The sequence below is a fragment of the Cavia porcellus genome, unplaced genomic scaffold (assembly GCF_034190915.1).
Source record: "Cavia porcellus strain 051 isolate PalLab524CR breed Dunkin Hartley unplaced genomic scaffold, mCavPor4.1 scaffold_21, whole genome shotgun sequence".
NCBI classification, from domain to species: domain Eukaryota; kingdom Metazoa; phylum Chordata; class Mammalia; order Rodentia; family Caviidae; genus Cavia; species Cavia porcellus.
This window is the reverse complement of record NW_026947504.1, coordinates 24,752,329-24,776,553: the sequence shown is the minus strand read 5'-3', so window position 1 is coordinate 24,776,553 and position 24,225 is coordinate 24,752,329. Positions and strand designations below refer to the sequence as shown.

Below are 24,225 nucleotides of genomic sequence, written 5' to 3'. Positions count from 1 at the left end.
TCAAGATGTAGATGAGAAAGCAAACACTACTTTTATAGAATCTATACAGTTCTTTGGTTGAATAATGCTTTTTGTCTTCCATGTGGAATCCTTCTAAAGTTAGGAGAATCAAAATGTGATATATCTCTAAATATTTTTCTACAACTAGGGTTTTTTCAAGCCAATATTTTAGTGTATTTTTCTTCCACACCCATTAAAGGTGATTCAGCAAGATCCTTAATTATATTACCAGATTGCTGACATGACAGAGAAAAATAGTTGAATATGCAAATATTTACAACTCTCAGACTGTGCAGAAAAAAGCAGATTAGAAAAAATATTCAGAAATACTTCAGGGAAGAATTTTTGTGATCAGACCTGGGGATATAGTTGGGTGGTAAGGTGCTTGGTCAGCATTTGTAAGACCTTAAATTGGAATATTAGCACAAGAAAGAAAGAGGAGAAAAGAAAAGGAAAGAAAAAATCAAACAAGCAAGAGAGAAAAGATAGAAGGAAAGAAGGAGAGAAAGGTCCCATTGAACCTTTCCTAGTAATTATCTATCTTTTGCCATCCTGCCTTTCTTTTTCCCCCCTCTCTTGTGAAGCTGATTTCTTCATTGTTTCCTATTACATGCAATTGCAAATGTTTGACATGCTTTGTTTTACATTAACAGTAACACTCACCCAACTAAATCTCAATCAAAATTAGGCCTATAGTTTTTCTGGGAACTTAGACTGACACAGTGGATTCATGAGAATATCCTGTTCTACAGTCTCAGTCCGCTGCATAATAAAATAATACTGCTAATAGATCCATTTCAATATTTCCAGATCAGTACCATTGTAGTACCTACACACATGCACAGTCACACACTTCATTTTGCGTTGAGACAAAGTTGAGTGAAATCACAACCACAGGAAGCATTTTGTAAGTCCAAGAGCATCATTGGAAATAGACTATAAAGCAAAATGCTGTAAATGAAGCTAGGGGAAGATAAAAAGGAAAAAGTTGGGCAGAACTAAAAGAATAAAATAGACTGGGAAGAGGAATGGGTGTTGTGTATAAGTTCACTCCAGGAGCGCATCTGTCTCATTAATTGTTTTTAATTATCTTGTAGAAGATAAGTTAATTATAGAATCTTTCAAAGTTTCCATTGTGGCTCATTTTTTTACTGCTTGGAACTCCTTCCTTTCAATTTCAAATAAAAATTATTCTTTTTAGTTCCTCCAAATTACCAATACTTCAATTCCAATCAGTTCGATTACACAAAACTGACATTACTAAGATGATGTTGACCATCTTTAGTAAGACTAAGTAAGACAAATCCCCTAAAGTGTCTGATACGTTTTTCTTAATTACGTATTCCATTCTTGTCCTAACACACTGCTCCAATGCCTGAGAGCAGGTGGCCAGGTAGCAACCTAGAGAAATCAGAATACATTGCCTAGAGTAGACTGAACTTCAATGAACCAGCCTTGCAAGTTGAATACTAAAACTATCGTGCAGTAGTCATGTATTGCCTCTCTGGTAATTTTTCTCTTTTCTGTATCAGCAGGCTCCGATTCTGATTGAGGATGGATCCATTTCTTACTCTCTATATCTGAATACACTGTATGCATCTCAGGCTCCAGTAAATACAGCAGATGTGCGAGCTCAGCTACAGTGAGACTCTTCATATCCTTGGTCACAGGAAGCAGATGGTAACTGGTAGAACGTTGCAGAATTACAAAGTAATCTTTAATCTAAAAATCATACATTGAACATCCTATAAGTGGCCTGCCACCACCAGAAGAAAACCTGAATGGAATGGAGCCATCACAGGGCATCAAAAGCTGGTAAGTAAGACACATGAGGTCACACTGAACCCTAAATTCAGTCCAGCGCCAAAATCTTTCATGTTTCAGATGGTATGTCCCTCCTTTGATTTCTTGAACTAGACTTGATTAAATGTTCTGTATTTTGGGATGAAAAGAATATTAATTAACTAACATGGTTTATAAATAAATAAGGAAAGTGAGATTCATAAAGTTTTAGCTTGTCCAAGAGCATTCAGTGAAGTAGCAAACAAGGATTCTGAATTCAAGTTCCTCTCTCTCTCTCTCTCTCTCTCTCTCTCTCTCTCTCTCTCTCTCTTTCCTTTCTCTATCTGTCTGTCTGTTTGTCTGTCTCTCTCTCTCTCTCTCTCTGCCTCTCTCCCTCCTCTCTCTCTTAGAATACTATGTTCTTTCTAATGCAATATAAGGCCCTAAATGGTGCTTTGCTGTTGGGGGCTGTGATGATAGACTTTGTATTTTGACTTCACTAGGCTATGGTCTGGTTGCTTGACATTGTATTAGTCCAAATGTAGCTGTGAGGACATTTGTGGATGTGATTAACAAAAATATTTACATCAGTTGACTTTCGAGTAAGGCAGATTATCTTCTCTAATGTGTGATCCTCAAGTAAGCAACTGAAGATCTTAAAAACAAAGACTGAGGTTTCTGAGAAAAGAAGGAACTTTTCCTCAAGAATATAACACAGAAATATTTTGTATATTTCCAGCCTGTCACCATTTACTCGGTTTTCTGACTTGCCAGCCCCACAAATCATGCAAATCAATTGCTTAAAATCTGTCTCCCAATTATGAATGCATCTGTACAGTATGATTATTGTACATCTATTGTATAATTAAACAGATAATTATAAACATACTCATGTCTTTCTCCACTTATGTTTGTACAATTGGCTCTGTTTCCTTGTAGAACTCCAACTGATTAAAAAAAAAAAAACAACTGAAAACGCTCCACGAGAATTGGGTAAAGGGCTAAAGGAAATATATTTTTCTCTCAATTGGTCATTTCTTAGACAAGAAATACAAAGTTCCACAATGAAAGCCTAAAAGATGTTTTTATAATAATTTGTATAAAGTGGTTTTTTAAAAACATTTGTTTATTTTCAACTGAAGAGTTGTAAACATTTAAAAATAATTTATATGAGATGGTTCCTCTGCTAAAATTTCTGAAACACAAACAAAATTTGATAATAAAATTCAGCTAAACAACATTTGTTTGCATAGCTGTGAGAGGTTTTTATATTCTTTCAGATGGTTTGTGGGGAGAGTGTGAAAAGAGAATTGACCAATTCTCCTTTGATTCACACAGTTTCTCCTATCATTCTTTCCTGAATTCACTGTATCTCCTCAAAAGATACAGCACTGTTCAGTGTAATGTAGAGAGTGACTGAGCGGACAGCTCGGCTTCACATTGCGATCATGGTGACATTTGCTAAAATGCCCAAACCCAATGGGATAAATAATTTACAGTTTCCCTGAAAGATATGAGGCAACGGGGTTGACGGGCTGATAAAGAATGCTGCTGTACTCATCTGCTTTCAAAGGATGCAAGGGCTTGTCAATTCGATCGCAGTGCACAAATACACCGTGAAAATCGCAGCCCTAAATTGAGATTCTCATTTTTCAGCCACAGCTACTCTTAATTTCTGTTCTACCAATACTACGGGCATGGATAGATAAGTAATGAATTGCAGCTCAAGCAATAAAAGAAGTTGCAGGGAGATAATAGAAAAAAGAAGGTTTGGTAGGTTTGGAAAATTCTTTTTCTTTTAAGACACTATAAACCATGAAGCAGGAGCACAATGGCTTAATGAGTTTCTGTCTCTGTACTGTGACAAATCTACAATTTGGCCATTGTAAAAGTAATGATATGTTTCATTAATTTCATATGTTCTTTTAATAGAGTATTTGGAGGGAAGGCATTTTTGCTTTAGAAATGAGAGCAAAGGAAAGCTGATAAAAGCTTCAAGTTGCTGTTCAGTACTTTCTGGAATACATTAATAACATTCAACTGTCTTTTCAAACACACAGACAAATCTCAATGGAATGCTTTGTCTTTACAGTCATAATCCTAATAATAGAAGACTAGAAGTCTTCACTTCCTACTCTCTCCCCACAGTCCACAGTCCCCAATCTGTATGTGCATATGTGTGTATGCAAACACACAATAAAAATATTTTTTTTGCACTCATTTGCATCTGGAAGGTAGAATTCTATAACTTGCATGTCCTTGGGCATTATAGGGCACCATCCTCTGGGCTATTTCCATATCACCTAAGGGGACTGCTGTTCAGATCAAGTCACAGATCCCTAAGATCTCGCCTGCCTTTTCACTATTACCATCACAATGGACTTCCTTAAGTTAGGATTGTCTAGATCCTGGCCCCAGAAAAGGGCTCAAGTACAGCTTTGTGAGGACGCCCAGGAAATGCTTTTTGAGAAGCTGAGATATAGAGAAGCAAAGATGCCACTAAAGGACATGCTACTGTGCAAGTTACCGCTGTAGCAGTGGGACAGCAGTCTTCCAGGGACCCTTGGAGGCCAGTGTAAAATGTATTTCAGTTATCCCTACTGGAGTACTTATCCCCCAAGTCCCATGCGCTACTGGCCAAAGGCTGATCTGGGAGAATGAAATCATATTTCCTAGCTTTCACCATTTGCAAATCAGGAAGAAAGCTGAAGGGCCTTGCAGTAGTCTCCATGTGTGGGGGAGAGAGAGATGAGAGACGTGAGCAGAGAGAGTGTGTACACTAACGGTGCCACAGAATTCCTGTCTTCTAAATCACTCATTCAACAAACTCCTTTTACCACAATTGTCCAAGTACTGTCCAAGAGCCATGATAGCTTGATTTATCAAATCAAGCACTGAAACATTCCATGCGCTACACTTTACATTCAGAAACTTGAAATTGGTAAGACCAACTTGATTTAGACTTTAGAAAAAATCTTGTCCTGTAAATTCATAGCAAGGGAAGCTGTAGTCTAAAAATCTATTTTAAAAGTTGGTTAGATAAGTGTTTACTCTTCAGAAATGGCTTACTTCACTTCGTGACATTTCTATCATTGCTATTATAATCTTGTGAATAGAAAAATAAATGAAAGGGGATTGGAAAGAGTGAACAGAAGAAAAATTTATACCATGAAGTTTTCTGTAGAAAAAGATCTAGTGTTGTAAAGTAAATATCAAGGTCATGTGTAATAACCCAGAGCAGGCAAATTAGAATATTGTTGCTGTCGATTTTTTCTGTAGAAATCCTCTTTCCACAAGCCTAGAAGATGAAGCTTGTCACACTAACATCTCAGCCATGGACAACTCTGACTGCTATGCTTTCTGCAGGAGCATTTCAGCTGGTGGTGCTCTTGACTAGCGCAAAATATGTTGAAAGATCCACTCCTTACTGGTTGCTTCATTTATTTACTTTCATAAAATCATTAACCCTGTTCAGAGAAAACATTAATTCTATAGTGTTAGCTACAGAATTACATGTTCCATTTATTTTATTATTTGAGAGTGGGCTTGTTGAGAAAGAGGGGAGGGGCAGGGAGACTAAGGAGACACATACATGAGTGAGCTTGAAAGATATACAACCTTGGAAACAAAGTCAAACAAAGAAAGTGATTTGCAAACTAGGTACCAGTGGAGGCCTCTGGCACTTTATTCTGCAGTCACTGTAGGAAGCATTCTTGAGGTATCTATTTGGCTTCCACTCTGACAGATAAGCAGTTATCTTTAGCCAAGTACCTGCATTTTCAGGTCTGTTTTCTTGTTCAGAGTATGAAATTTCTAACTTGAAGTCATCATACCCGGGAACCTGGCAGGACATTGGGTAGTACTCCTGAACCACTAAGCACTTTCCCGGGTAAGAGTTTTCTCATTATAAACTGGGTAATCTTTTTTGTAACTCAGGCTTTGAAGACACAAAAACAAACAGTTAACTGAGGACTATGCAGCCGCATGTGTTACATACATGTGTGTACCTTATGTGTAAGCTCTTGCACACACAGGCACATGAGCTGAAGAGAGCATGCCGTGAATAGAACAGCTGTTTGTTTCAGATATTAAAAGAATGTAAATTGAGTTGGGTTTTCTTTTGGCGTCGGAACAAAGAACATTTAAGTTTCCTGCTCGCTTTTAATTTATTTTCAAGTTTATTCACCACCATTTGTCAGGTTTCTTGAGCTTGACCTGAAACTGACCTTTAGATAAACTCAAAGGCAAACAGAGCCCTGAAACTCTATCTGTATGTTCTTTTGTCCTGGGAACTGTAAATCGGGGCATTAGGTGAATAACACAGCTTGGCTTTGTGTCATGAAAAGTAATTTGGGCTGCGGTAAGGGCAGGATTTATGAAGCTGTCTGGCCAGGCTTGGGCAGAATGCCAGCCTACACCTGCTCTGCAGACATGGATTGTGCAGTTGTCATAGTGCTAAAAAAGCCAGATTCCTTCCTCTGGAGAGAGACACTGCTGCCTCTCTTCAAAAGAGAAGGAGGGAAGAACAGGGTAAGGGCAGGGAAGGTTCAGTTCAGGGCTAGCCAGCTAGTCTTTGGTAAACAAATACTTCTCAAACTTCCCTTTCTAACTCCTGAGCAAAATTCTCTTGAAACCAGTGAATCTCTATTTCCTAAACATCCTATCTATGTGATCTTGAGAATTTGACAAGAAAACAAAAGTTTTCACATTTCTGGACTATGGAGAGTGTCATTCTACCTATGATGGCATGGCTACATGATTCCTTTTCCAAACGGACGCTTTTTCAAGCTAAAGGGAGAGGGCTGTAGTAATTAGGCTGGGATATAGGTATAAATTGGGGCTGTCCAAGACAAACTGGAATAAATGGTGACCCTGGTCATGAAAATTTACACTGCCCTACAATGAACCTGCTAAATGACTGCTGTGTTACAAGGATGATTTTCTCAGAAGTGACAGAAATTATACTGTGTCTTTGATGGTGCTGGACTCCCTCCATGAATCAGATGGCCAAATTGTCATGATACCAGAGCACACAGAAGAATTCCTGTAGCAAAATCAACATATTTCCTTTGTTGAATCCTTTCTCTAGCTCAGAAAGTACAGAAGCTCAGCAAAGCCTTGCTTTTCCTAAGGGAAATAGGATACAAACTCTGGTCAGGATCTGGTTGATTAGGATTAATTGCATAACCTAGGCTGCACAAGGAGGATAGCAGGTTTGATCCCACTGATAATGAACTTTGACACAACTCCTGTTTTTAGCAAAGTCATCTCTTAGAGTTTTCAGTTTTCTTACTTTCCCATATTTTATATTTATGCTAGTGTATTAATTTCCTATGGATGCCATAACAAATTATCAAGAATTTATTGTCTAAAATGCACAGGAGTTAATTTTCTTACAGTACTGGAGGCCAACAGTTTGAAATCAAGGCAGAGCCATGTTTTCTCACAAGGAGAATCCTTTCTTGCTTCTTCTATCATTGTAACTTGATTTGTGGCACTACAGTTTCTCTACTGTGTTACTTCCTAGGTCTTGGTGTTCTCTCCTCCTCCTCCTCCTCCTCCTCCTCCTCCTCCTCTTTCTCCTCCTCTTCCTTCTCCTTCTCCTTCTTTTAAATAAGAACTCCATACATTAGACTTACATCTTAACCCATGATGATTTGACCTTTCTTAAATCTTAACTTAAAGCTACAAAGACGCTGTTTCCAAATAAGGTCTGTCTGAGAATGATTTTTGGGGAAACACTTTTCATGCCACAGCATGGAGTAAAGTACAAACAACAGTATTCCTAAAAAGTAGGGCCCCCACTGTTTTAGCCACATCCACAGGCTTGATTATGTGGATTCCTCTCTCAGCCCCACTCTTCCGCAGAGCCTGGGAATATCTGGGTCTATCGTTTTTCCTTTATAGCTATTTATCTCACAGAGAACCTGAAGATTCACTTTTTAACCCTGTGAAATCTCCCCCATTCATCATGTCTACAGATTAACCCACTAAACTTTGCAGAATAGTCTCATAGGTCATTTTCAAAGCTTTATATTTTATACATCTTTCAGGATTTTTAAATTGTTAATTCCAGGAAATTCAAAACAGACAAAGTAATAGGTCAAGGTTGTATATACTGGGCACCTCAATATTCATATCAAGAGGTGAGAGCCCAGAGAAAGAGGCAACCTATAGAGAATACAGAATTTGAATTTAGCCTTAACAGAAGTTTAATAAAAGTTTAGATGAATTAAGAAAGAGAGGCGATTTAAGTTGAAATTTTAAATCTCTGCTTTAATTTCTAGGTACAATGAGTGTCCTTGACCTGTAAGAACCAGAAACCCAACTCAAGAAAACTCATGAAAAAATGGGCTGAATTGTAGGTCATATTAATAGAAAAGTCTCAATATTAGGTCCAAAGATAGCTGGATGCTACTTCTTTGAAAGTGCTATCAAAGTATAACTTTCTCTTTGGACTTCCTATGTTTTAAGTTAATTCTCTTAGAAATGACAGCAGAAGTACCAGATTTGCTTATTGTCATCTTATTAAAGCAATCAGGAAGTGTGTGTGTCTTTGATAGTGTTTGCAGTGCTGTGGAGGTAGCACTAAGTGGACGTGACTGCCCCATGCTGACCACAAATGAAATCATTCTATCCAGGGCTGCAGTCCATCTGAGCCATGTACTCAGCATGGAGCCTGATGTGCAGGGTTTTATCATCGAGATCCTTTCTGATGGGAAAGCTGTGGGCGTTGGAGATAAAGGAAGGAGTAATGTGGCCATCTCAGAACAACAGCTACCTACTCCACTCATTCTGATGAGCTTTGTGACTGTGTTGGGTACTTCTAGAAAGTTCCTAGCCAGCTGTTGGAGATGTGTGTATCTCCAGGTAATCCAGAAACTCAACATGGCTTCTTTTGCACACAGACACCCCAATATTTGATACAGTCATGCTCTCTTCCACCTTATTTTCAGGCAGAAAGGTTATATTAACTATGGTTTCCATGGCAAATATCAAAGACTAAGTGTCTTGAACAGCAGGAATTTGTTCTGTCACTATTTTGAAGGCCAGAGGTCTGAGGTCAGGATGTTGCCCAGTTAACTTTCTATTATGGGCTCTCACTCTGGCTTGTAAAATGTTAAATTTTCATTGTGTCCTCATAAGACCTTTGCTCTATGTCCCTGGAGAGAGGGAGAAGAGAGAGAGAGCCAAAAAGAGAAAGAGAGAGAGAGAGACAGAGAGAGAGAGAGAGAGAGAGAGAGAGAGCGAAGGGGAGAAGAGAGAGAGGTTACTTTCTCTTCTTACGGTGACAGCAATTGTACTGTCATACTGGATGAGAACTCCGCCCTTTGTTCTCACTGAGCCTTGATTATTTCCTTAAAATGTTTATCTACAAATACAATCACATTGGTAGTGGGGATTTCAACACATGTATTTACTGTGGATGTAATTCAGGCTCTAACGATGGAGCAAACTTATTTCCAATTCATATGCCTCTTGCTTGTTTTTCAATGACACAGAGCAGTACATTTTGACACTGATTAACTATGGCATGTGGTGCCGCTTCAAATATTTTTTTCAAGTACAAGTTATAAAATGTTTTCCAGTTTCCAGTCCATGATATCTCAGAGGTCACATCCTGATCTCAAGCACAGCCGGGATCCTATTAGTTTTCTCCTATCAATTAACCCTACAATTTTTTCCATTTAATTGCCAGATGTTTTTCTTTAGGTCAACAGGCCAGCAACTAGACTGCTGCCCAAAAAGAATATTTTTAGACATGAATCACACACACACACACACACACACACACACACACACACACACACACACATTTTACAGCACGCTACATAATTGTATCCTTAAACAAACACTGATGTTATAGCTATACATGATTTATGGATACAATCTCTTAAGTATCATGGTGGTTTATTATTTGATTTTTTTCTTCCTTGTAAGCCAACATCAATTTATAGAAAAGACCAGCTAGAAACATGTGATTCCTATTAAGTGTAACATGAAATATGACCGTTAAAAGCAAATTGGTTACTAATTCCTAGAGCTGAACCTGTCCAAATCCCATTTAAACTAAGTTACTTTCTCTGAGGAATCATTTAGAAATCAAAATCTCAAAAACAAAAGGAAAATTCAACTCTGACAGTAGATTACCTAATAAAACCTATTCTGACCCTTTGCTCAGCTTCCCATTCCTGGCCAAAGTCTCCCAGGATTTGTAATGCAATCCTTACTTGAGTTTCTCAGACACTCATTACCCCAGATTTGCAATGCACCAAAACCTGTGTTTTTGCCAATTTGGCTCCCAAGTCATACCTTAGGATTTATTTGCCAATTATCAAACTAGTCTATTGTTCCTAGTTTGCAGTTGGAAACAAATTTACAAGGAAAAATGAATAGCATAGAAATTACCTCTTAACATTTCCACTTAGAAAAACATTGTATCTACATACTTCACACATTAGTTCCTTTTGACAAGTCTGAGTTTCAGGTGACTTGGGTGAAACTTTGCATGCTTTCTTAAAATGACTTTTTCACTGGAACTGGGACAACACCAACACTTTCATTTCTGTAAAGACTAAAACTGGAGTTAAGGCAACCTTGAGTCAATTGTGTCTTAGTGTTGTTGTTCAGATGCTCCTGTGTTACAGGCTTCCTTTGGAAAAAGAAACAAAAGTAGGATGGGGGGCACATGAAAATTTAATCCCTGAGGACAACAGGCATATACCTATGAGACATGCTGCACTGCAGTGGCCTAATTGGAAGTAAGTGCAACTAAAGCTTCTTTGGCATTAATTTAGCTAGTTTTTAATAAGCCCAGAAAAAGCAGGGGAGAGGGAGGAGAGGGGAAGCAAAGTTGGGGAGGGAGGAAAGAGAGGGGGGAGGTGGAAAGAGAGAGAAAGAGAGAGAAAGAGAGAGAGACAGAGAGCTCTACAGAGCTCTACAGAACACAACATAAATTTAGAATAACCACCAACTCCTAGATTGCATTTATGTACTGATGATGTTAGAGGCATTAGCAAAAGGAGGATAGCACCGATGAGTAATTATTATATACTAGCTTCATGAGGACAGTTGAAATTTGTTTTTCTAAACTAAAAGTAAAGAGTACAATATTTTGGATGTAATACTTGACAACTTCTATTATGGTTTCGGTCACCTTTTAGAGTCTTTCCTAACTATGAATACTACAGAAAAGGGCAAGAAATTAATCAGGTTAGCAAACAGGTTGGGTTACACAGCATAGAGAAAGCACTTCAGCTACATTATTTGCACAGTTCTGTCGGGAGTTGTGCAATAGCTGCCTTAAATTTATTATGTCTGGCCCTCGTCCACCTGGACCTGGTTCAAACCCAGTGCCTGCAGCTCGTTGCATCCAGAGTGGGAAATCAGTCATTATATTAGGAACTGATGGCAAATGATTCCAATTCACATATTTCAGCTGCTATGCTTTTTAACCTGGAGCAACACCAAATTGGAAAATTTCACAATTCTGCAAGCTGGGCATTAGGTCTATATTGCAGCATAAATAATTTCTGGTTTGAAGAAGTTGACAAGATGATTTTTCCTTAGAATTTCTTTGGTTGTTCCACACTGACTGTAATTCCAAAGTGTACCACACCACTGCCTGCCTTCTCTTTTCTCACTAGGTGTGAGGGGACAGTGTCTATGCAATTAAATTGCAGTGATGTATTTAAACATTGAGTGACCCACTGTTATGGAGGCTGTGGAGAGACTCAAAGTCCATGTTCAGAAAAGATTAAAATCACTTGGAAGTCGCTTTCTTTTAAAAGAAAAAAAAATATCATGCTATAGAAAAATAGGCAAATGAAATGAAGAAGCAAATGTCCAGTGTCTCAGCCATATGAAAATATGGCCAGGCAATCTATGGCCACACCACCCAAACATGCCGGATCTTGTCAGATATGGTCAACCATTTTAATAGTATGAAAATTTAGAGAGGAGGAGCTGGGCGGATCCGGAGTCCCTGCAGAAGCCCGTTCCTTTGTCTGAAGGACTGAATACTTCTGCAAGCAGAGAGGCATCACAGCTTCCTGAGGCACCTCAGCCTGTGGTGAGTGCCCAGCACAGTCTGCCCAAATCTCAGACTGTTCCGGACCCCCCAGGCTTCTGGGTGCAGAGAAGTGGAACAGTGGGTTAGAGGCCACTACAGCTGCCTCCCCATCCCCCCCGGCTACACTTGGAAGTCTGCTGAGCTCCTGACGGATGGGCGGGCCTACACTAACCCCCGAGCCCAGCCGCACCTAGCCATCTCCTGCAGAGGAGGAGCTGGGCGGATCCGGAGTCCCTGCAGAAGCCCGTTCCTTTGTCTGAAGGACTGAATACTTCTGCAAGCAGGGAGGCATCGCAGCTTCCTGAGGCACCTCAGCCTGTGGTGAGTGCCCAGCACAGTCTGCCCAAATCTCAGACTGTTCCGGACCCCCCAGGCTTCTGGGTGCAGTGAAGTGGAGCAGTGGGTTAGAGGCCACTACAGCCTCCCCCCCCCCCCCGGCTACACTTGGAAGTCTGCTGAGCTCCTGAAGGATGGGCGGGCCTACACTAACCCCCGAGCCCAGCCGCGCCTAGCCATCTGCCTGCAGAGGAGGAGCTGGGCGGATCTGGAGTGCCTGCAGAAGTCCCTTCCTTTGCCTAGAGGACTGTGGATATCTCTGCAAGCAGGGAGGGATCACAGGCTCCTGAGGCACTGTGGCCTGTGGAGAGCACCCTAACCCGGCTGCAATTGAAGAGCTGTGGATCTTCCAAGGGGCAGGTGGGCGCACAGTGTCCCTGAGGCCCAGCTTGTCTGGAACTGCGGAGTTCTGAGCAGGCAGAGGAGGGACACTGGTTCTGCAGGCCCAATGGCTTGGGGTAGTGCGGTGTCAGAGGCTCAGTAGCTCCAAGCATAGAAGGGGATTTTCAACAGATCCTGAGGAAGCTTTCAAATAACACTTGAAACACAGAAATATACAAAATGACAAAACGAAAGACCAAATTACAACCTCAAACCTCCAGCCCATCTCAGGAAACCCTAGGAGCAATGTATATAGAAGAAAATATATCCCATCCATCTCATATATCGGACATAATAGCTACTGAAGTTGACAAACAACTCCAGGAAGCTTTAAAGAAATTCAAACTCGAAATAATCTCCCAGATAAAAGAAGAAATGATAAAAGAAATGAAAGAGATTCTAAATATATCTAAAGAAAACACAGATAAAAAATTGGAGGAACTAAACAAAAAGATAGAATCCCTAGATGAGCAATATAAGAAACAAACAGAATACATAATGCAGATGCACAGAGATATACAGGAAATAAAAAACTCCACTGAAAGTTGTAAAAACCGCCTTAATGAAAGTGAAGATAGAATTTCAGACCTTGAAGACATGATTGCAGCTAGTGAACAGGAAAGGAAAGATCTTTTGAAAATAACAAGGAATCAGGAAACAACAATTCAACAACTGCAAGACGATGCAAAGAAGAATAACATAAGAATGATAGGGATTAATGAAAGAGAGGGAGACAACATAAAGGATGTCAAGCGGATATTTAGAGAAGTAATAGCTGAAAATTTCCCAAGCATGAGATCAGAAACTGACATCAAGATCAGTGAAGCATATAGAACTCCAAACACTCATAACCAAAATAAAACTACACCCAGACATATAATAATCACCATCCCAGAAATCCAACACAAGAATAGATTACTAAAAGCTGTCAGAGAGAAAAGACAGATCACTTATAAAGGAAAACCTATCAGAATCACAGCAGACTTCTCAGCACAAACGATAAAGTCAAGAAGAGCATGGAGTGAAATATTCCAGATCCTAAAGCAAAATGATTTCCAACCAAGACTGATATATCCTGCAAAACTATCATTCAAAATAGATGGTGCAATACGATACTTCCATGACAAAGAACAGCTGAAGAACTTCATGAACACCAAACCAACCCTGCAAAAAATATTGAAAGACAGTTTAGATACACAAAGGAAAAAACCACTAAGCAAAGCAAATAATTAAACAGAACAGAAAGATAAAGATGCAACAGCAGAGAGATAACATTCCTACAATTAACCAGCATTTAACAGTAATAACCATTAATGTAAATGGTCTCAATGCACCAATCAAAAGAAACAGACTAGCAGAATGGATCAAGAAACAAAATCCAACCATATGCTGTTTACAGGAAACCCATCTAACCCAGAAGGATACTCACAGACTGAAAGTCAAAGGATGGAAAACAATTCTTCATGCAGCAGGAATCCAGAAAAAGGCAGGAGTAGCCATTCTGTTTGCAGACAACGTGAACTTTAAACCAACAATGACCATAAAGGACAAAGAAGGTCACTACATACTTGTAAGGGGAAAACTCCAAGAGGAAGAGATAACTATCTTAAATATATACGCACCAAACTCCAGAGCACCAAGTTATATAAAACAATTATTAACAGAAATGAAAACTCAAATTATCAGTAACACAATTGTAACAGGAGACCTTAATACGCCATTGACACCAAGGGACAGATCAACCAGACAGAAAATGAGCAAAGAAATAACAGAACTGAATCATACCTGTGAACAAATGGGTTTGATAGACATATACAGGATGTTCCACCCAACAACATCAGAATACACATTCTTCTCAGCAGTACATGGATCATTTTCTAAAATAGACCATATATTAGCTCACAGAACATATTTAAACAAGTGCAAAAGAGCTGAAATCATCCCTTGCATGTTATCGGATCATAGCGCTCTGAAATTAGAAATTAATGATAAAAGATACTGCAAAAATCCCACAAACACATGGAAACTGAATAACACACTCTTGAGTAACCAGTGGGTCACAGAGGAAATTAAAGAAGAAATCAAACAATACCTAAAAGAAAATGAAAATACAGATACAACTTACCGGAACCTGTGGGATGCAATGAAAGCCGTCCTGAGAGGAAAATTTATTGCACTGAGTTCCCACATCAGGAAAACAGAACGAATACAAATAAATAACTTGATGCTACACCTCAAACAGCTAGAAAAAGAAGAGCAAGTCAAGCCCAAAGCCAAAAGAAGACAGGAAATTATAAAAATCAGAGCAGAAATCAATGCAATAGAGACTAAGAAAACAATCCAAAGAATAAACGAATCAAAGAATCCAAAGAATCAACAAATCAAAGAGTTGGTTCTTTGAAAGAATAAATAAAATTGATAAGCCGCTAGCCAACCTTATTAAAAAAAGGGAAGAAAAAGCTCAAATTCATGCAATAAGAAATGAAAAAGGAGAAATCACTACAGACCCAATAGAAATACAGAAGATCATCAACACCTACTTCAAAAACCTCTACTCTCAGAAGTTTGATAACACAGAAGAAATAGACAGATTCTTAGAAGCATATGAAGTGCCAAAGCTAGATCAAGAGGATGTAAAACTGTTGAATAACACAATCTCTGTTACTGAAATTGAAAATGTAATTAAGTCCTTACCCACCAAGAAGAGCCCAGGCCCAGATGGATTCACTGCAGAATTCTACAAGAAATACAAAGAAGACCTAATGCCGACACTCCTCAAACTGTTCAATGAAATTGAAAGGGAAGCAATCCTTCCTAAGTCGTTCCTGGAAGCAAATATTACTCTAGTACCAAAACCTGAGAAAGACCCAACTAAAAAAGAGAACTATAGACCGATCTCCCTAATGAACACAGATGCAAAAATCCTCAATAAAATATTGGCAAATAGGATCCAGCAAATCATCAAGAAGATTATACACCATGACCAAGTGGGATTCATCCCAGGAATGCAAGGATGGTTCAACATACGCAAATCAATAAATGTAATCCACCATATCAATAAAGCCAAAAATAAGAATCACATGATCATTTCTATAGATGCAGAAAAAGCCTTCGATAAGGTCCAACATTTATTCATGATAAAAACTCTACAGAAAATTGGAATAGATGGTCTTTACCTCAATATAATAAAGGCCATTTATGACAAACCAACAGCCAGCATCATTCTAAATGGCCAAAAATTGAAAGCCTTTACTTTAAAATCAGGCACAAGACAAGGATGTCCTTTATCACCACTCCTATTTAATATAGTACTGGAAGTACTAGCCAGAGCAATTAGGCAAGAAAGAGAAATAAAAGGGGTAAAGATAGGAAAAGAAGAAGTTAAGTTATCATTGTTTGCAGATGACATGATACTCTACATAGGAGACCCCCTAAACTCCATTGAAATACTCTTAGATACAATAAATAAATTCAGTAATGTGGCTGGATACAAAATCAATACTCAGAAATCAATAGCATTCCTATACACGAACAACAAAATTACAGAGAGGGAAATAAGAGAAACTGGACTATTCACATTAGCAAGCAAAAAAATGAAATATTTAGGAATTACTCTTACGAAAGAAGTGAAAGACTTATACAGTGAAAACTATAATACACTGAAAAAGGAAATTGAAGATGATCTCAGAAAATGGAAAGACATCCCTTGCTCATGGATAGGAAGAACAAACATTGTGAAGATGGCCATTCTCCCAAAACTCTTATACAGATTCAATGGAATCCCAATAGAAATACCATCAACATACCTTATAGATCTAGAGAAATCACTCCTAAATTTCATCTGGAACCAGAAGAGACCTAGAATCGCAAAGGCAATTCTAAGCAGCAAAGGCAAAGCAGGAGGCATCACAATCCCTGACTTGAAGTTATACTACAAAGCAACAGTAGTAAAATCAACATGGTATTGGAATCAAAACAGAGGCGAAGATCAATGGAATAGATTAGAAGATACAACCACAACTACAAACACACTCAACCACCTTATCTTTGATAAAGGAGCCAAGCAGGTTCACTGGAAGAACGACAGTCTCCTTAATAAATGGTGCTGGAAAAACTGGCTCTCCATTTGCCGAAAACTAAAGCTAGACCCATGTCTATCACCATGTACTAAATTAAAATCTAAATGGGTCAAAGATCTGAATATTAAAACAGAAACACTAAATCTATTGGAAGACAAAGTGGGTAGAAACCTTGGAGACATAGGAGTAGGTAGAGAATTCATGAACAGGACTCAAACCGCACGGGAAACACTTCCCAGAATCAATAACTGGGACCACATCTTATTAAAAAGTTTCTGCATGTCAAAAGAAATCTCCAGCATAGTGAAAAGAAAACCCACAAACTGGGAAAAGATTTTAGTGAACTCTCTCTCAGACAAGGGACTCTTGTCTAAAACATATAAAGAATTAAAAAAACTCAGACCTCCAAAATTCAAAGATCCAATCCAAAAATGGGCATCTGAGATGAATACGCAATTCTCAGGTGAAGAAATGCAAATGGCAAATAAATATATGAAAACATGCTCATCATCATTGGTCATCAGAGAAATGCAAATTAAAACCACACTGAGATTCCATCTCACTCCTGAAAGAATGGCCAGGATCAAGAAAACCAACAACAACAAATGCTGGAGAGGATGTGGGGAAAAAGGAACTCTCCTGCACTGTTGGTGGGAGTGTAGACTGGTACAGCCTTTGTGGAGGTCTGTCTGGAGGTTTCTCAAAAAGTTGGGATTGGAAATCCCATTTATTCCAGCTATTCCACTTCTAGGCATATTCCCAGAAGAACTGAAAGCATCATACCACAGTGATTTATGTGCACCTATGTTTATAGCAGCACAATTTGTAATCGCCAGATCTTGGAAACAACCCAAGTGTCCATCAACTGAGGAATGGATAAAAAAGTTGTGGTATTTCTATACAATGGAATATTATTCAGCTATAAAGAAGGATCACATTGAGATATTTATCAATAAATGGGCGCAGCTTGAGACCATACTCATAAGTGAAATAAATCAATCTCGCATGTATGAATACCGAATAGTTTCCCTAATGTAAGTAATGATTCAAATATATGAAAATATGTGGCAATCATGATTCCCCATTATGTGGCCTTGAAGCCTTATAAAATTTTCACTTATTAATTAGAAAGGCTTTATTCCGGGCTTCTTGATATGGAAATATTTGAAGCTATAGTATATGAAGTTTTATCCAAATATCTCAAGGAAAAAGACAGACACTATGGTAACTATTATTCTTTAAAAAAATTATTTAGTTATTTCTTATGTTTATTTTAATTAAGGGAAAAATTTAAAAAATTAGGATATATAATAGTAACTCTTTTCGATTTCCTATTAACTTGTTTTGAAGTCCTGTAATGCTCCCACGATCTTGTTTTGACTGATTAGACTCTGTTCCATTCTGTGGGATAGTATCAGGTCCGAGAGTATAGGCAACTACTTTGAAGGCAGTAAGATTCACTAAGATGCCCATTCTGGTTTGACTATTGTCTCCTTTGGAAGTCCTGTAATGTTTACAATGTCTAAGTTTTATTGGTCTTGTTCTCTACTGTTTTGTCCAACTTTATAATATCTAATGAGATAGACAAATCTTTTTAAGGAAACGAGACAACGTTGATAACTATTGTTAATAACCGTATACTCTGTTCTACATCATGTGCTAAGTCTATCCTTGGTTTTCACTGACAGCTTTGTTCTGCCATATTTGACTTTATTCTCCCCCCCCAAAAGTAATAAGAACTAAGGAGTAATAAAATCTAAAATGTGTAAATTTTGTTGTAAAAAGAGAGGAAGGGGAAAAAAGAGCTCTAACGGATATAACAGCAAGTGTGTATAGGGATGTTGAATAGCTGACTATATTAATGTTTTTGGATCATTGAACACAGCTGTTTGTAGTCTCTCTGTTTGAATGTCTACTTTGTATTCTTTGATACTGTGATTTGAGCAACTATTTCCAAGATGATAATATGTAATCTATTAACAGGTGATTTCTTACTGTTATGCTTTTTTTTGTAGTTCTGTATTATATGTAACCTTACACTGCTTTGTTTTGTTTTGTGTTTTTCTCTTTTTCCTCTTAAATAAAAAAAAAAAGAAAATTTAAAATAAAATATAAATTAGATTCAGTTTCTTACATGTTGTGATGAAAATGATTATGCAGTATTGGTGAAGATATTGGCAAGAACAAAGAATTGCTACAACTTTTATAAAAGGAAATTATCAATGTAAACTGAAAATTTTTAACACTCATAGTCTTTATATTGGTCAGTTTTTCTGTTGCTGGAACAAAATACTTAACATACACAACTGACAGAGGAAATGTCTTATTTGGCTCACAGTGGGTTTCACACACGCCCGACTAGTTCTGTTGCTGTGAGTCTGTGAGGAGGCAGAACACCATGGCAGAGGTAAGTGATGAAGCCAAGCTGCTCATTTCCTGCTGTGCTGGAAATAGAAAGCAGGGAAAGAGCTCAGAGGAAGGAGCCAGAGGCCAGATTTAGTCTCCAAGGTCACACCATCTTGACCTATCCAGATCCACCAGGAAGTGTGCTGTACTAGCGTCCTAGGCATGTCTCAAGCCGATCATGTTAATAATCAAGACCAACCATCACACTGTTTCACAAAAGAAATATTAAAGATTAGACACAAAAACGTGGGTAGGTAAAATTGAAAGTGCATATATTTTCATGCAAAATTTTATTTGAACTGGTAAAAATCACTTAAAACTTCCAGAAGGCCATCATGAGAGAAGTGCTTGGTTAGGTTATGGTAAAAATAGTGAGTTCTATGCAATAATTTTAAAATAGGCTGTGTATATATTTACTACAAGAAGTTATATATAATATTGCCTAATAAAAAGCAAATTCAATTATTAGATAGATTGTAACCATATTTTAAAAAATGAAACAAAATGAATTTTAGATATATGAGCATAAATAAACATTTGTGTGTTTTATGGAAAAAGATACGAAAAGGAATACAATAAAATAGTGAGATTAGAGGGAAGATAAATCAAGTTTTAATATTTTACTTCTACAACACTGTATTGTTAAACTCATTAAAATAAGCATGTATTATTTTGTAATAAAAATATGGCAAAATTAAAACTAGTAAAAAGATATTTAATTTTGGAGGTGTATTTTACAGGTGCATATCAATTAAGGTTTTCTAAAGAAACAGAAACCACATCTAGAATGTGCGTGTGTGTGTGTGTGTGTGTGTGTGTGTGCATGCATACATGTGTATAGAGATATTTAATTTAAATTCATATTCATGCCACATCCAAGGAATATATAATATATAAATAAATGCATTTCCAATGCAAATATAAAAATATTGATTGATTGACTTATTTTAAAAAATTTGATTATGGGGTCTGGCAAATATCACATGTGTGGTCTAGATTGGCAGACTGGAAACTCCTGAGGCACAATTTCTTTTTCTTTTTCTTTCTTTTTTTTTATTGAGAAATCTCACTTTTTGTTTTTTAAGGAATTTCAGCTATTTTTAAAATTTGTAACTAGTTCAGCTATGAAGCCCACTTATTGAGTGTAATTTATTTTATGTAAAATCAACTGATTACTGCTGTTTGATGCATCTACAAAATATCCGTAGAGCACCACCTACACTGGTGCTTGAGTAAATAATTGGATATTTTTGAAGAGTCAAAATGACACATGAAACATCTACAGCCCACACTTGAAAAACTGGTACACATATTGAGACTTAAACCATACCTAATCTCCAAATATGGACAAGACCAGAATCATACTTCCACTTAACACAATATAGCATAGAACCAAAAATAAATGTACCAACTTTTTCTCAAAGGGAAGCAAAGTCTTTGGGTGATGTTTACTTTTTACTGGACATTTAGTAACCTAAATATTGCGATATAAAGGTAGATAGTCTTTCATAAGGATGATGTGATCAAATAATATGATGAATGTTTATAATTTTAAAATGTATTATATTAAAGAATCCCTGCTATCAATCTGCCTCACGTCAAATACATTTACCCCATCATTCTTGCCACATTCCAAAGCAGAACTGAAAGTTTTCTTTGTGAGTATAACTTAGTTGTGCTGGTGCAGCTGCCTCAGTGTTCTGAATTGATTCACATTTACCTTTCATGACCATTTTGACTTTAGGGCTGAGCCAGGAGTCACAAATCTGCAGAATCAAATACACGAGGAGACCTGATGCCTTTCCATTGGATGGCACTTGGTAGCAATTCACCGCATTTTTATGCATTAAAACACTTTCAGAACTACTTTAGAAAGTGGGAAGAACCATGGGATAAATGTATAATGCTAGTTTTTTGGCGCAATAAAGGAGTAGAATATAAAACTAAAAGTGGCCTTTATTCTAAGGATGCGGAGAGGAGCCCATGACCAGGAGTGCTCTGGGTTTTTCTCCACCCTGGATATGGGGTGTAGGGTATAGGTAACCTTTGATTGGGGTCGTGGCTAGGGCAGGCATTGATGACGTGCAAGAGTTGATTGGAATTTTCTTTGTGCACACTGAGAAAGGACAAAGGAAGTTGCAATCGGGGAAGGAGGAAGTGACCTCAGGGTAAACATACCCGATCTGGCCTTTCACCACCATAATGTCCTGTAATTTATTCTAGGGTAAAACTATTTCATCTATGAAGCAAGGGAGACTATTTGGAGGGAGATTAATGACAGTGCGTCTTTTAGTGTAATAATTTCTTAAAAAAAATCTAACATTCACTGTATGTTTTGATTATATTCTTATATGATTGTGATAAGGAAATAAGACTGGGAAAGATATTTTCCACACATGTGTATTCCAAATGGGGAAATGAAAAAAATTTTCTTCACAGCAATAGTTAACATTTATGCCACTGGGCTCAGAGTTTTAGCTATATTTAAAACTACAATCTTTCACTACATAGGTTGTATGACTTATCCTGGTGCAACTAACATAGACTATAAGAAATACAGATAGGGAAAAAGAAGACGAGGAAAACATAGTTTTTAAATTCTACTTTTAACAAAAATTGTAGCTTCAGTAAATAATCTAGTTCCTTAGGAACATAATAAGAGTTGGACATCCCCTTTTACCTGTCATGGGCCTTGGCCTTTCCCTGCTACCTATAAATAAGCTTATTCCACCTGTGAATAGAATACCCACTTTTGCTTATCAAATGAGCTTTTTCTTGTGAATGGGCTACTGCTGTCACCCCTGTGGTGGCTACCACTGGTGAATGGGCTGTCATCCCTCTCCTTTCATCTGTAACTTGAAGGCCACCTTTTTATAAATTCACAAGCTCCATGGATTTCTACTCCCAATCTCCATAAATATACTCAGCCCAAGACTAAAATAAGTCTCATTCTTTTGGTTTTTTTGTCTTTTTAAGTGAAGTTCTCACTGTGCAGTTCAGGCTGGCATTGACTTCACTTTGTAGCCCAAGCTGGTCTGGAACTTGCAGTGATTCTCCTGCCTCAGCCCCACAAGTGCTGGGATTACAGGTGTGCAACACCATGCCTGACATGACCCTCATTCTTGTACACGTACACTCTGCTCTGAATGTGTACTTTCTTTCCTAAATAAAACTTTTCAGTGCCTCTTACTATTTATAATAATGATTTCCTGGGGTAGGAGTCAGTAAACTTATTCTAACGATGAGTTGAAGTTCTCTCCTCTTTGGGAACTTCTTTAAACCTCTTCCAATGACAGGGCATGATAATGCCAAGAGACTCCCTGCAGGGATCCTGTGTTCCAGGCATCCTCTTCCTCATCTCCATTGTAGAGTAGCAGCCCAATTTTCACTTGGTAGTCCCTGCGGTCACTGCATAGAGACAACCACAGGCATGGTTAGGGAATAGGCAGGGCTCCTCTCTGCCACTCAGTAAAGCATGATTTGTGTTTTCTTCTAGAACAAGCAGAGCCAAAGAAGTCATTTTTCTGTTATAGACCCTGGTTTTTCACTTGGGTGTATAGATGAACAATAGATAACTAAAAGCAGAACAAAACTTGACAATTTTGTATCTTTATTAAATTAAAACTTTGGGTCAAATTTCTTATCTGCTTTGCACATAGGCGTGCTAATCATTTAAAGCATTTCCATATAAAAGTTGGCAAAACAAGATTGATTAGCATTGAATTTACACACTTTCATCTCCTCCAAGGTTGAGAACACTAAGACAGAGCATTTCCAGAACCATTCGACTCTTCTTGCAAGTCCGCAGCCTCTATCCTGAGCCTGTGATCAGCTGGAATTCTAGGAAAGATGGAGCCACATGAGACAGAGAACAACACAGTTTTTTCTATCTTCCCCTAACTTTCCAATTAAAACTTTTTTACTATGAGTTTGTGGTTTAGTTTTAATTTCCATTATTACTAAAACTAGCAACCCAAGCTAATCAGGATAAATCACCTCAGCCAGTATATTAATAAATCAGATTTGCTGATATATCTGGTAGATTAGGAACTTAGGAAAATGATAGGATAGGAAAGAAATGGAATCCATGCATCTTTTGATTCTGAATGATCTTTTGATTCAGAGACATAAGAATCTCAAAGTGGTTGGTGGAAGGATTAAAATTTGGTTCAGTGGAATCATTGCTCTGTATCCTGGTAAAATAATTTCTTTTTTTGTAAATAACCCTTCTTGGCCAGAAGAGCACAAAGTAATGCAGACAGGAAATAACTCTATGCATAGACATAATGAGAGTTAGATACGCATAGACATAATGAGAGTTAGATACTAACCATATCTGCAAAATATATTTGCATCAACATCTAGATTTGATAAATAGGTATTACAGGCTAGCCAAGGAAATACACAAAACTCACAAAACTATCACAACAGGAGACAATAAGTAGCCCAGGTTGACTTTGGTTCAGAACATTATGTTTGACTCTGACCTAAGGTAAATTTGCTTTAAATGGTCTGAATTTATCTAAAAACATTTCATCAGAATCTGAGTTGGACACTTCACAGAGTATTCCCAGCTGATTATACATAACATTTTAATGAAATAAGAAATGAAATGAATTAGGAGATCATCATGTTTGCTGATTTATTTGGCACTTTAGGAACTTGGGAAAATGATAGAAACCATGAACACCCAACATAGGAAAGAGAAGGAATCCATGAAACATTCAAACAGATATCTAGGAGAATAAAAATTATTTTGGAACAGAATGAACCAATGTGAGGGCAGAATATCAGATCTAGAAGACATGAATGCAGTTAGGGATCATGAAAAGAAAGATTTCTTAAAAATAGCAAGAAACCACAAATAATCCAACAGCTATGAGATTATGCAAACAAGAATAACATAATGTTGATCAGAGTCAATGAAAAAGCAAGACACAGTGCAAACAACATTAAAAATTTGTTCACAAAAGTAATGGCAGAAAAAGAATCTGATATACATATAAGTGAGGCAAATAGAATTTCAATGAGCCATGACAAAAACCTTCAGCCCAGACTGAGGTATTCCATAAAATTGTCTTTCAAAATACATGGAAAAATAAGATATTCCATGTCAAAGAACACCTGAAAATATTCAGAACCACCAAACCAGCACTCCAAAATGTTCTG

At 37.7% G+C, this 24,225-nt stretch overlaps 1 long non-coding RNA gene across 2 annotated transcripts; it reads left to right on the top strand.

The window, feature by feature from the left end:
• On the top strand, positions 1–22,984 carry LOC134472032 (uncharacterized). Of its 2 annotated transcripts, none has more exons than XR_010041855.1 (2): positions 1–1,815; positions 22,805–22,984. It is a non-coding gene; the product is annotated as an uncharacterized LOC134472032 (long non-coding RNA). The 2 variants fall into 2 exon arrangements; XR_010041856.1 differs by lacking the exon at positions 1–1,815 and adding an exon at positions 18,741–19,057.
• The last annotated feature ends 1,241 nt before the right edge of the window (positions 22,985–24,225 follow it).